Source organism: Thamnophis sirtalis, unplaced genomic scaffold (genome assembly GCF_051295495.1).
Source record: "Thamnophis sirtalis isolate CommonGarterSnake01/CBP01778 unplaced genomic scaffold, rThaSir2_p1.2 scaffold_2, whole genome shotgun sequence".
NCBI classification, from domain to species: Eukaryota; Metazoa; Chordata; class Lepidosauria; order Squamata; family Natricidae; genus Thamnophis; species Thamnophis sirtalis.
Genome location: NW_028261382.1, coordinates 123257207 through 123269442, shown reverse-complemented (window position 1 = coordinate 123269442; position 12236 = coordinate 123257207). Strand labels below are relative to the sequence as shown.

The following is a 12236-nucleotide window of genomic DNA, read 5'->3' as shown; positions in this document are numbered from 1 at the left end:
TCCCTTCCTCCCTCAGTCTACCGCAGAGCGTGTTCGCACGCGCATGCGAGAGGGCCGCGCCTCTTCCCGGCGCAGCCGGCAGGTCAGCTCCTGAGCGGGTTGGAGAAGGGCAGCGGGGCTCCTTCTCTTGTCTTTTTTCCCCCGGGCCCGTAATTTCTATGTTACCGGCTTTGTCCATTCCTTATATGTTGACAGTGGAGGCAAAGTGGGGGCCTCGCGCCGGGAGGCGGCAGAAACGCCCGACGCCTCCTTTTCCCCTCAGAAGCGCGCGTGGCCACCGCTCGACTCTTTTTCCGGGTTTCCAGTCTTTTGAGGCCTTGAGCCAAGTCTCAGTCATTCAAGGCCACAGAGGAAGTTCTCTCGGGTCCCCTTTTCAGTTTACTATACTTGCTACATGTGTGGAAGGACAGCGGGGTGAAAAAAAAATATGTACGGGCCTTGCGGGAGGCTCAGGCCCAACGCTGCGATCCGGTTTACTTTTTTTTAAATTAAGCTGCGTGGAGCCATCTTGGGAAAATGTACCGATCCCAGCACAGTATAGTGACCAAATACAAAAGGTGACCTTGGCCGCCTTCACTTGTTTTTTCAGTCTTTTATGATGTGCTGGTATATGAATTAGACCCAAAGGGTTTGGTATTCGTTGATGTGTATCTGAACATTAAAGTTCCAGTTTAAACTGCAGCGTTCTGAAGAAATTACTTAAGTGCACTTTTAATGTTATTTTTGTGATAGAAAAAGAAAGGAAATAAGGCTTTTGAATTGCATAAGTAGAAATACTGTATATTTGAGAAGCAATCCACATTTACACTCCACAAATCTAAAGTATAATTCATGCTGCCATGTAAATGATTAAAATGTGTATAATGTACTATTTTTTGTTAATTACATCAGGATTTTAAAATGTTGAAGTGCTGTAAATAGTAAAGATCTTAATAAAAATAGACGGTACAAATTAAAACAATTAATTTTAACAAAAGAATACCTGAAGTAGGCTTAATATTACAGCTTCCCAAATGGATTCTTGTACACTTGTTATCAAGTTGTCAGAAAGGTCTGTTAAAAATGCCACAAAGCCTTAAAAGCACATATATGTTATCCCCCTAACTTTCATTTAATGACAAAAGAGCAAGCAAGACATAGCTGGGTTAACCAAAAATTTAAAAATACCACATATAAAGGCCCCTCATTGAAAAACCTGTCACACATACGGTAATATGGTATCAGGGTAGTCATTTGAAATTATCATTAAGCTAGATATGTGGATTTATAAAGGTGTTCATACCTCTTAATGTGTACAGCAAGTATTCCCAACTTGACCCTGTCCAAATTTGTTGGAATTCAATTCCCAGAATTCCTAGCCAATGCATCCAACATGCCTGAAGACCAACAGATGAGTCTAAACCACGGGTGTCAAACTTGATCACGTGATGTCATGTCATGTGATATGTCACAACGGGTTTTGCCCTTGCGGAGCTGGGGTGGGCATGGCTTGCGCATGATGCCTCTGGCTCGCAGCCAGATTACACCCCTGGACTCTAAACTCTCTTGTAGAAACAAATCTCATGATCATTTCATTTCTAAGTTCAGCCAGAACCAAGGTAACTTTGAATACAATAAGACTATTTTAGTTTTCAAACATGTCAATATTTGGCTTCCATTTCAGTCCTGGACAAATTTTTTAAGTAAAAAACATTGATTTAATAGATTGCCAAAAAATTGAGAAAGGGATTTGGGGACTTTCAAGCCTGGCATTGTATTTCTTATTCTATGAAGATAGTGTTAAAATGATATTTGCTTAAAGGTTTTTAGAAAGCACTCTTATTTGCTGCTCATTTGCCCAAAAAGTGTAGTGTTTTAGATAAGCCTGTTCTTTCATTCAGTTGTTACAGTAAACTAACAGAAAAGGAAAGAAAAAAATTATGTATTTCATAAAGAGTGTTTGAAATGATTCAGGTATATGTCTTCATCAAAGGTAAGAAATCCATGTATCTTTTTTGGGCCCCTGAAAAGGAATTTAATCAAGAATGTGCTTTTAAAATGAATTGAAAATGCAAGAATCATAAAAATAATTCTTTTCTTTAAGCAAAGTCATTTGAAAAATGTTGAATACTGTATTATTTTTAAAATCTGGGCTTTCTAATATTTTCCTTAGCTCCTCTGAATGTGTGAATGCCATTTATATAAAGAATTCCCTCTTCTTGCATTTCCTTAGCACCTAGCAAATTACTGAGAAATATAGTTCTTAGACAACAGTGTTTATTGATTTAGAATAAATGTCACTAACCTCCATTGGATGATATTGATGATGTTTTGGACAATTATTCTTACCAACCTGCATAATTTTCTCTGAAAATATGTTATTTTTTTCACCCTTATGTATATCCATTCTTCAGGAAAATGTTGTTCTACGTTACATTTGCCTTAAATTATCTTTTCTCATATGGTATTACATGTTTGTATCTTAATGTAGAGCTGTCATACCTGGGCTGCATGAATCTAGATGACCATTGGATGGAAACAAAGATGCACAGGAAACTTTAACACAATGCCATCTTGTGGCTGTCTGAATCTAGGTGTGGTGACCCTACTTAAATGTCAGTATTGAGAGAGGAGAATATTTGTATCTTAGGGTTGAAATAAGGGGTCCTTTGTGCTCTCTGGTTATCTTGCAGACATTTCATTACCCAAACTACATAATATCATCAGTGTTAGTAGAGAGTGAGGTTTGCTCTCATTTTATATTCTAGTGTTTTGCTCTGTCAGTATTGGTGGGAGTGGTCTTAGAGGTTCTTTGGTTGGCCTGTTTACTGTTAGCTTGTTTGGCAATTTCTTCTTGGGGTATTATTTTATTTTTGATTCTTAGTTTAATGTTAATCTTGGTGCTAATCTCTGACCATCTGGGTGTTTGATTGCTGGTGAGGAGATGTTCTGGCCTAGGCAGAGTGCAGACTATACATCCATGAACACCGACTAGCAGTCAGAAGAAATTAGAAAACCATAGTTTCAACTGGGAAACTGACCATCCTAGATGAAGCCAAGTTCCCAAAACACTAGAGGATTCCTGGAAGCCTGGCACTCTGACAAATCAGCCATCAACAGGCACATTGACATAAACCACAACCTTTTACCATTCAAAAGAAACAATCAGCCAAAGTGAGAACAAAGAGACCAGAACACTTATCAGAGTCAACTTCCAAATGATCATAGATTAACACCAAGATTAACATTTGACTAAGAATTAAGAACCATATAATACCTCAATCAAGGAACTGCCAAACAAGCTAACAGTAAACAGCCGAAGCAAAGAACCACCAAGAACCCTCCCACCAACACTTATAAGGCAAGCCACTAGAGTATAAAATGAGAGGAAACCCCACTTAATACTAGCACTGATGATGTTACTTAGTTTGGGTAATGAAATGTCTGCAAGAAAACAACCAATTTCAGACCATAAGGATGGATCCCTTAAATGTCAGGGGATTGGGGGGGGGGGGGCAGATTGATACCTAGATAATTTATTTGCAGTTCTGCTTTTCATTGTCTTATGATAATCAGATACATATAACTGCCCTGTAATTGGACTAACTATGAATATACATTGGACAAATATTGTTCCTTTCTGTTTTTTTAATATACCAAAGGTTAACCTAGTCTATTACTTTGGACTCTTATCACTCACTTATACTTCCTTTTATTATTCTGTAGAATTCTTAGTAGCTGCTTATTAACTATCTGTATTCTTAACATTGGTAAAGAACTAATGCAGGCAGTAATTTCACTAAAAATAACTGCAGGCATACTACTCTCTTAATTGCACTTCCAGGAAGTTAGATTGCATAAGAATTTTGTTGGCTCAGTTCTTCATCCATTTGTATGGGAATAATCTTATAGACATATGTAAGATTGCAGGATTTTCTGCCCCAGGATTGAGGTCATGCTATTCCAAATAGTCTCAGTATTTGCTTCAAGCTATACTAGAGTCTTCTGATGCACCTAGCCAATGAGCACTTTTTCTTGCTTGTTACAAGTTAGTCAAGTACATTTATTTCATTTACTTTTTTTTCAAAAAGATGACGACATTAAAATCTTGCCCTGAACATTAAAAATAGCAGGCTGAACAGTTGTTGTTCAGTAGTTTTTGGTTCTTCAAGCCCTGATGGACATCTTCTTGCTAAGACTATCTGTCAGTGATTGCTTTGAATTCTTGTAAGCTCCTTTCTTGCTTCATGAGGACTGCACAATCCTCTACAGTATAAACCTTCTTGTAAAAGAAGAAATTGGAAAGCAAATGGTGTGATTGGCAGATTTTTGTGAGAACTGAAAAAGAACTTGAAAAGATGACCTCACTGTCATAAAACCTGTCAGTGATTGAAAGTCATTTGATTCTAAATTTAGTTTTGTTGAGCCTTATCTATACAGATTCTATCCATGGGCTATTTTAAAACTGTATAATTGTAATATCTGAATACATTTTATATCTGAATAAATACTGATACAGAAATTAAGAAACTACTCTCTAATTGGGTGATACGGATTAAAAGGAGAAACAAATGGAAAAGCAGTGCATTTTTCTCAGACCAAAATTGGGCTGCCCCTCCTTTGTTTTGTCTTTGCTTCAAGGATTCTGTTTTCTTGTTCATTTCCAAATCTCTTGCACAAGAAAATAATTGCTAATTTATTTCATTGATATTCTAAAAATATTGGGGAAATTATCTAGATTTGGAATTGGAACTAAAATGAAATACAGGTACAGAACTCAGGTGGTACTACCTGAACATGAAGTAGAGGTAGAAAAAATAGCAAAAATATTACTTATATGACATTAACCGAATGTAAAATTATTTTACTGATGTCAGTAAATATTTGAAGTTCTAATTGAAGTTCATTGAAGATCTAAACAGAAATGTTAACCAACTTAATGATAATCTCTTTCAGAATTAAATACTACCGGTAATAGGAAGAAATGATTGTTCCAGAAACATGCTACATTTTTAGGTATATTTATTTCAGAAGAAATTGAGACACTCAGCTAGGATATACTTCAGAATAAATACTTTAAAATTACTGTGGATGACATATTTAATTACAGGGCCAGAATCATATCATAATATCCTGAGTACTGAACTTTGTTATGATTGTGATTACTATCAGTATCATGTATATCTTGCTGCCTCCCCAAACAAAATATTCAGGATACACATTTAAGTTACAATGTGGATGGTAGCACCATATGATGAAGTGTTTCTTTGGCTTGCTCATGCTTATCTTTGCTGATCACATAGCACAAAGATTGCCATCTTGCCCATCCCATTAACAATATAAATCCACACTAATCTTTTTAGCTCTGCTCCATTCTTGGGAAAGTTGAAGTAAACTATTATTAAGGAAAGTCTATAATCTTGCTTATGTGAGACCAATCTTCTTACTGAATTCAGTGCAGACTGCATTGGTGCTGTGTTCTAGAACCTATGTCTCTTGTTCCAAAGTACAAATGCAAAGCTGTAAGGATTGGAACGGCTTTTGTAATATTTCACAAACTACCGATAGTTACATAATCATGGCACATCAAATATTTGCTAATAAAAAACTGGGTAAATAAATCATTCCCTATATGCCTAAGAGCAACACTTAGTACAAGTCATGCCGGAAATAAAATTGAGCAATCTTGAACTTTCTACACATCAACTGTCAAAGCTTGAAATTTTGAAAGAGGCTTTCAGTAACGTTCATTCTCTCCACTGAAAGCATAGAGATTCAGAGGCAACAGAGCTTTTAAGAATATAATAAATGTTTAGGGATCACTCATGAAGACGTGAATTATGGTAACAGGTAAAAAGCAACACTCCATAACCTGAAATGCATTACACGGTACTTCAGATGAACAGGGAAGCAGGATTGTATTTGTTTTAAATTTTGTGAACTTAAAAGTGCATTATGAATCGTGAGAACATAGCTTTGAAAAACTCTATTATCTTGGGGCACAAAGACATTTGCATCAATTTTCATTCCATCTCTGCCCTTTGGAGAGTGGGACATACCATATTTTTTGAAGTATAAGACACACCTTTCCCCCCCTAAAAGAGAGTGAAAATTTAGGTGCGTCTTATACACTGAATGTAGCCCTACCCACCCACTCTGGCCTCTGCCTCCCAGCAATTTACCTCCTTGCAGCAAGGGGGGGGAATGGGGCTTGCGGGAGGCTGCAACAGGCTATAGCAATCCCTGCATCCTGAAACAGCTGATGATCGGGAAGGCAGCTTAAACTGAAAGTGAAACTTCTGTTTGTTCCTTGAGGCAAATTGCTGGGTGGCAGAAGCAGATTTTTTTTTTGTGCTAATCAGGCTGTTTGCTTCAAGAAGGAAAGTCAATAACTATAGATGCCTATAGAATGTTCAAATTATTAGACTTATTTTTTAAAGATTGCTTTATTATTGTTCCAGACAGCTTAACAAAATAAATAGCTTTTTAAAATAAATGCTTGATCTGGAGAGGCCCAGTGCTATTGTATCTTCTTTTAAATAGCAGGGAATAACTATACTTCCAGAAAGCACATCAATTTTAACAGCATCTGTACAAGTATAGTCTGAAATGTAACATTACAAACACTATATATTGTCTGTACTGTTTGCTGTTTGTTGCAAGGAGGCAAATTGCTGGGAGGCGGAAGATACCCTCCCTTGTTTTCCTCCCCAAAAGCTAGCTGCGTCTTATACTTCGGAGCTTCTTATACTCTGAAAAATACAGTATTTGGAATTTTGAGAGCAGGTGTGTGCTCTCAAATAATGGTTCCTGGAGGAGCAAATTGCCCATTCACTAAATGGTTGCCATTGGAGGGCCCATCACAAAGGATCAGTATACTAGCCTCCTTCCTTCGTTTCTCCCTCCCTCCCTTTCTTCTCCAAACCTCCTCCAATCTTCAGAACACTATTATACCCCAACTTACCTTTGGCCTTTTTCCAGGCAAGTAGACACTCATAGAAAGCACAGAATCCATTGCTTTTATTTTTGAAGACGACATGGCCATTTGGAGTCAGAAGCATTTATAAAAACTAAGGTGATGCTATAGATGGTTGTTGTACAGAAGGCAACCTTCCCATTTAACAAGAAGTAATTAAAAATGTGTAAAAGCCCAGGTGAGGCAGGCAGCCTGGAAGGTTCCAAGGGATCCATCCATCTATTCTTGTGCTGATCCCTCTCTAATATTTATGAATGAAATGGGCAAGATAGTATTTTGTGAAATATGTTTACTGCACTCTGCATCACTGAAATGACACTAAAAGAAAGTCTTTTCCGGAAAGGATGATAATGTGCATATATTTATATCTTTGTATCACCAGTGTGCTACATTGTATGTTTCAGACAAGGAGCCTCTTTGAGGAAGAAGTGTTCTGATCTAGTGGGAAAACTTGCCAGCCACTCAACCAAGGAAACCTGCTGTTCAATTGCTGTATTGAGAAACATCAGCTGGCCAGCAAGCTAGGATGCCTGCCAAAACAACCTGCAGCAGCTTGTCTTAAGCTGGAACTACTCAAACTATGAGTAGGCTTTGCACATGTTGGCCAGCCACGTGCCCCTACTTGGCTTGCGGGACACCCAAAAGACTCTGGATAGTTGCTGCAGCTGCATTTCTGCTGTGAGGTTTGTAAGGTTATGCTTAAGCAGATTTGGGCCTACAATGCAGGCCAAAACCTCTTTGAAATGTGGGTATACCACATTGGACTACTAAGGCATGGCTTAACTGCGGTTTGCTGAATAGGCCACAATTGGCTGGCTGCCATAATATATGCTTTAACAGAATAAGAGTTGGAAGGGACTTTGGAGGTCTTCTAGTCCAACCCTCTGCTCAAGCAGGAGACCTTACAACTTTTCAGAAAAATGGTTGTCCAAACTCTTCTTAAAAGCCTCCAGTGATAGAGCATCCACAACTTCTAAAAGCAAGCCATTACACTAGTTTTTTGTTCTCGCTGTCAGGAAATATTTCCTTCTAGGTTGCTTCTCTTCTTGATTAGTTTCCAGCCATTGCTTTATAAACTATAGTTGCCAGATTCATAAAACATAAACCCAAACAAAGCATAACACAATATATAATGTGTGAATTCCTCATCAGCAAGGAGTTCCAGACACACATAATGGAAGTTGAAGTTCTTTGATTTACATCCCACTTTTCCCTGGGAGCTGGCGTATAGGGCACTCTTCATTTTTTTCCAGCAACAATTACCTGAGAAATAGGTTGGGCCCAGATAAAGTGACTAAGCTCCAAGTCATCAAGCAGGCTTCCATACAGAGTATAGATTTGAATCTAAGTTTTCTCAGTCTTAGCCTCACACTTGAACCACTGCACTAAACTAGTTTAATGGAGCTTTGTTATTTTCAAATTGCAATTTATGACCCCAAAAGGCAATTCAATTCATGGCCTTATTCAGGAAAAAAGGCAGCATTCCAAAGCAGATTTGACTTAAAAGAATTCACCCCTCTCTGCTTTTTTATTTCCTGAATCAAAACTGCTGTTTTTCTCACTCCACATAGAGAGCTAAAAGAGATTACGTCATCTTTTGCTAAGAGAGAAGGTATGTTCACAACCCCCTTCTCTGATTAGCTTTTCCTAAGCAGAACATTGCAGAATAGCCCTCTATCCAGGAGCAATCTCCTAACAATTAGCTCTCACTGAGGGGCATAACTTTAATATCTTGGGCAATTAACATTCCTTCCTCAAGTCAGACTCCAGTCAAGAATTATCCCGAAGGCAAATCACACTGGTAATCTTTGTTAATACCAACAGCAAAGCTCAGAACAATGTGTTATTGTTACAAGCGGCTGCATTAAGAAATTTGGGTGGAAAACATTACTTTGGAGAGCAGGACTAACTTAGTGAGTTGGTTTCAAATTTCATTGAAAAAACCAGCAAGAACCAGTGGGAAGCAATTGGGCTAGGACCCAGGTAGTCCAGATTCAAATTTTTATTAAGCTATGAAAGTCACAAAATCTTCATGTACCCTGCTTTCTATAAACTTCTCATTAACCGGCCATAATATATTTGCACACAGTACAAAGCCAAAACCATACAAATAAAATTTTGGCTTAGCAGCCAGGCAAATACTGTGGGTCAATTATTATGTGAAAGAGAATGGGATGAAAGGCATTTTAAAATGTTTGAAATGACCATTCAATATGGGATATGTTAATGTTATCCAGGCTTTATGAAGTTACATATTTGTTCCCTTGAAGTCAGTGGGATTTCAATAGGTTAAATTTATGATGTGCTCATTTTACAACTTAAATGTGTGCTCTATGGAATTCCAGACCTATTTCACTCCCCTCAGTGCAAAGTATAATGCTACACAAGATAAACGATTTATCATAAGGTTTCAGTCACAAACCTTGAGAGGTTTTGAGAATGGAGATAACAAAAAATGGGCTCCTGACAATGTGTGGTCCCAGTTCAGTTCTTGAAGGAGGAGGCAAGATAGGATAGGATATAACAAAGCAAATAGCACAAGCAATCTGTAGTATTTAGTTAACAAATTATGTCTCAGACTGTATTTATGGATCTGTTAATTGCTTTTAACAATGTTCACTCTCAAGATTCAGAATTGCCACAGGAATTTAACCTGAGGAATAGCAGTGAGTTAGTGGCACTGGTGTCTGGTGGCCAAAAGATAGAATTAAAATACAACCAAGCAGAATTTCAAATGTTTTGAGAGCTGTGGTGGCTCAGTGGTTAGAATATAGTATTGCAGACTAATTCTGCCAACTGCCAACAGTTCGATTCTGACTATCTCAAGGTTGATTTATCCTTCCGTCCTTCTGAGATTGGTAAAATGAGGACTCAGATTGTTGGGTGCAATATGCTGACTCTGTAAACCGCTTAGGACTGTTAAGCACTATGAAGTGATATTAGTATATAAGTGTAAGTGCTTTTGCACTTACCTAGAAGCATTCTCATCTAGGCCATGATTACTGAGGAGTTTGTAGTTCAGCAATCATGGCTAGATGAGAATGCTTCATAACCAAGGGTCTTTCATTCCCCAGCTAGCTCTTTTTTAAAAAAATATTCTTTTTAGCATATAGCAGTAGACTTCAATAGCAGTAGACTATTGGCATGTGTTACCAGCGGGACGCCTGAATGCCATTAGGCAATCGGGGTAGACTCCTTTTCTGGGTTCCACCACAAAACCGCGAAGCCCTTATCCGCGCCGACATAAGTGCGGAGGGCAAATCCGCGCCGTTCGAAGCGCTAAGAAAAACCACGCCCCTACCGCGATGACATAATCGCGGAGGGCAAATCTGCACCTTCCGAAGCACTCAGCACCCTAACCCTAACCCTAACCCTAAAGCAAACCCCTAAACCTAATCCTAACCCTTACCTTAATTTAAATCGGCTTTCTGCCGTCGCGCTGTTTTAAAGCGCCCTTCTGTCGCCGCGCTGTTGTCGCAGCGGTGATGACGCATGGTGATGACATCGCGGCTTTAGCAACGTGGTTTTATCACCGCTATTTTGACGAGCGCGGTTTTGTCGTGCCACGCCTTTCCTGTCCCAAGCTGTCTTATATTTTCAGGCTATGTATTGTTTTGATCTAAAAAATAAGGAGCTTTGGCTCCTTTCTCCAGAACAAAAGATGGGAGAAGCTCCTATTCCGTCAGCTAGGCCATCTCAAAATTGGTATTCCATCCTATTTCATTTTTCTGGTTTTATCCCTTTATTTTGAGACAACTAAATATACTCAGACCTCATTGCCTGGTTGGTTCTTGCTCCATTCCGTAGGATCGCCGCCTCCTACAAATTCTGTAGGGGAGCCTGTCCCACATGAATGCAGAAGGTAAGTGTCTTTTGCAGAAACTGATTTGGTTGAATGATAGAAACTTCCTAACAAAATAAGTTCAGCACTAAAGGAATGTGGCAGCGCCTCTTCACTGGATGTGTTCAAGGACAACCTGAAGATCTATAAGCATCTATAAGAGGAAGCGGGATGTGTATGTTAAGTACCGACTCATACATCATTTTATCAAACTAATAACAGCTGCATCAAACAACCATCACAATGCAAAGTGATACAAGTATGTAAGTAAGTTCATTTCTATGAGGATGTCATGATGTACACAATGCCATTTTTACGTCATTGTGTTTTGTTACAGATGTCCCTATGGACATCCATCTCTCATCGATACTTTAATTTGGATTCCTGTTCAGAGAGAGCTGTCCTAAATGGCCCTACTCAATTCTCTGATTCTGTGTTTTCTCAGGAAAACCACTTTGGTTACAACTTATCAGCCTTTACCAATTGAGTTTTCAATTAGAGCAAGGGGTCCCCAACCTCTGGTTCATGGACCAGCAATGGTCCACTGCACTCCAGCAACTAGTCTGCATAAACAAGAAGCGCCTCTACGGGATGCAGGCAGCATGTAAAACCATACACCTCCAGTCAGAGGAAAAACCTTTCTCCATGGAACCAATCCCTGGTGCCCAAAGGTTTGGGGGCCAATGAATTAGAGGGAGTGATGCAAATGTTGGCCTCTCTTGGGAGCATCTGTGGGTTTTCTAGCTAAGGATTTTCAGAAACAAGGAAGAATCAAGCAACTTGATTGCCTTGAAATCCTTGCACAGATTTATTCTTCCAAGCGAGTCCCCTTTAGGCTGGGTGACCTTTAAGCTGTTCAGAACCTTTAGGTAGAACAGCTGGGTAATTATCAATTCTGTTTGTTGTTAGTTTTCAAAACAACAGTGTAATTTTTCAGCTCTTCCCTAGATGCTGTGGGTGCAGTTCAGGTTATTTTGAAGTGATTCCAGTGAAAATGGGCAGAAAAGGCTAAGCTGAGACCTGATGAAAAGTTGTAACTTTCTGCTACCTGAAGTTTACTTCCTACTCATAGAAGATATTAGGAAATCCAAAGAAAATGGAGAAAAGATGTTTCTTGGCCATTTATTTTCAACCTCTTGAGAATGAAAGGACATTGAATTAGAAAAGAATTAAGGTTTGCTGATCAAAACCTTTTACCTGGGTTCAAATGTTATACTAAATCACAGTTTAGTAATAATTTTTGGAATGATTCAGAAGTAATTGGATTCACACACCAGACCAACCCCTAAACATGGGTCACACAAATCATAATGGCTATATTTACATAGCATGTGAAGCCAAAACCAAATAAACAATATGGTTTACCATGTGGTGTGTGACTACTACAGCCATTATGTAGTTTGTTTCTGGCTTTACTATATCTGTCATTTAAAACGTTGC

At 38.6% G+C, this 12236-nt stretch overlaps 1 long non-coding RNA gene across 1 annotated transcript in view; it reads left to right on the top strand.

The window, feature by feature from the left end:
* The first annotated feature begins 115 nt into the window (after positions 1-115).
* The window catches only part of LOC106540834 (uncharacterized), a 55220-nt gene continuing 43099 nt past the window's right edge, over positions 116-12236 (top strand). Inside the window, exons 1-3 of the long non-coding RNA XR_015695608.1 lie at positions 116-557; positions 2471-2594; positions 4936-4995. This is a non-coding gene — a long non-coding RNA (uncharacterized LOC106540834). The remainder of the gene's footprint in view (positions 558-2470; positions 2595-4935; positions 4996-12236) is intronic.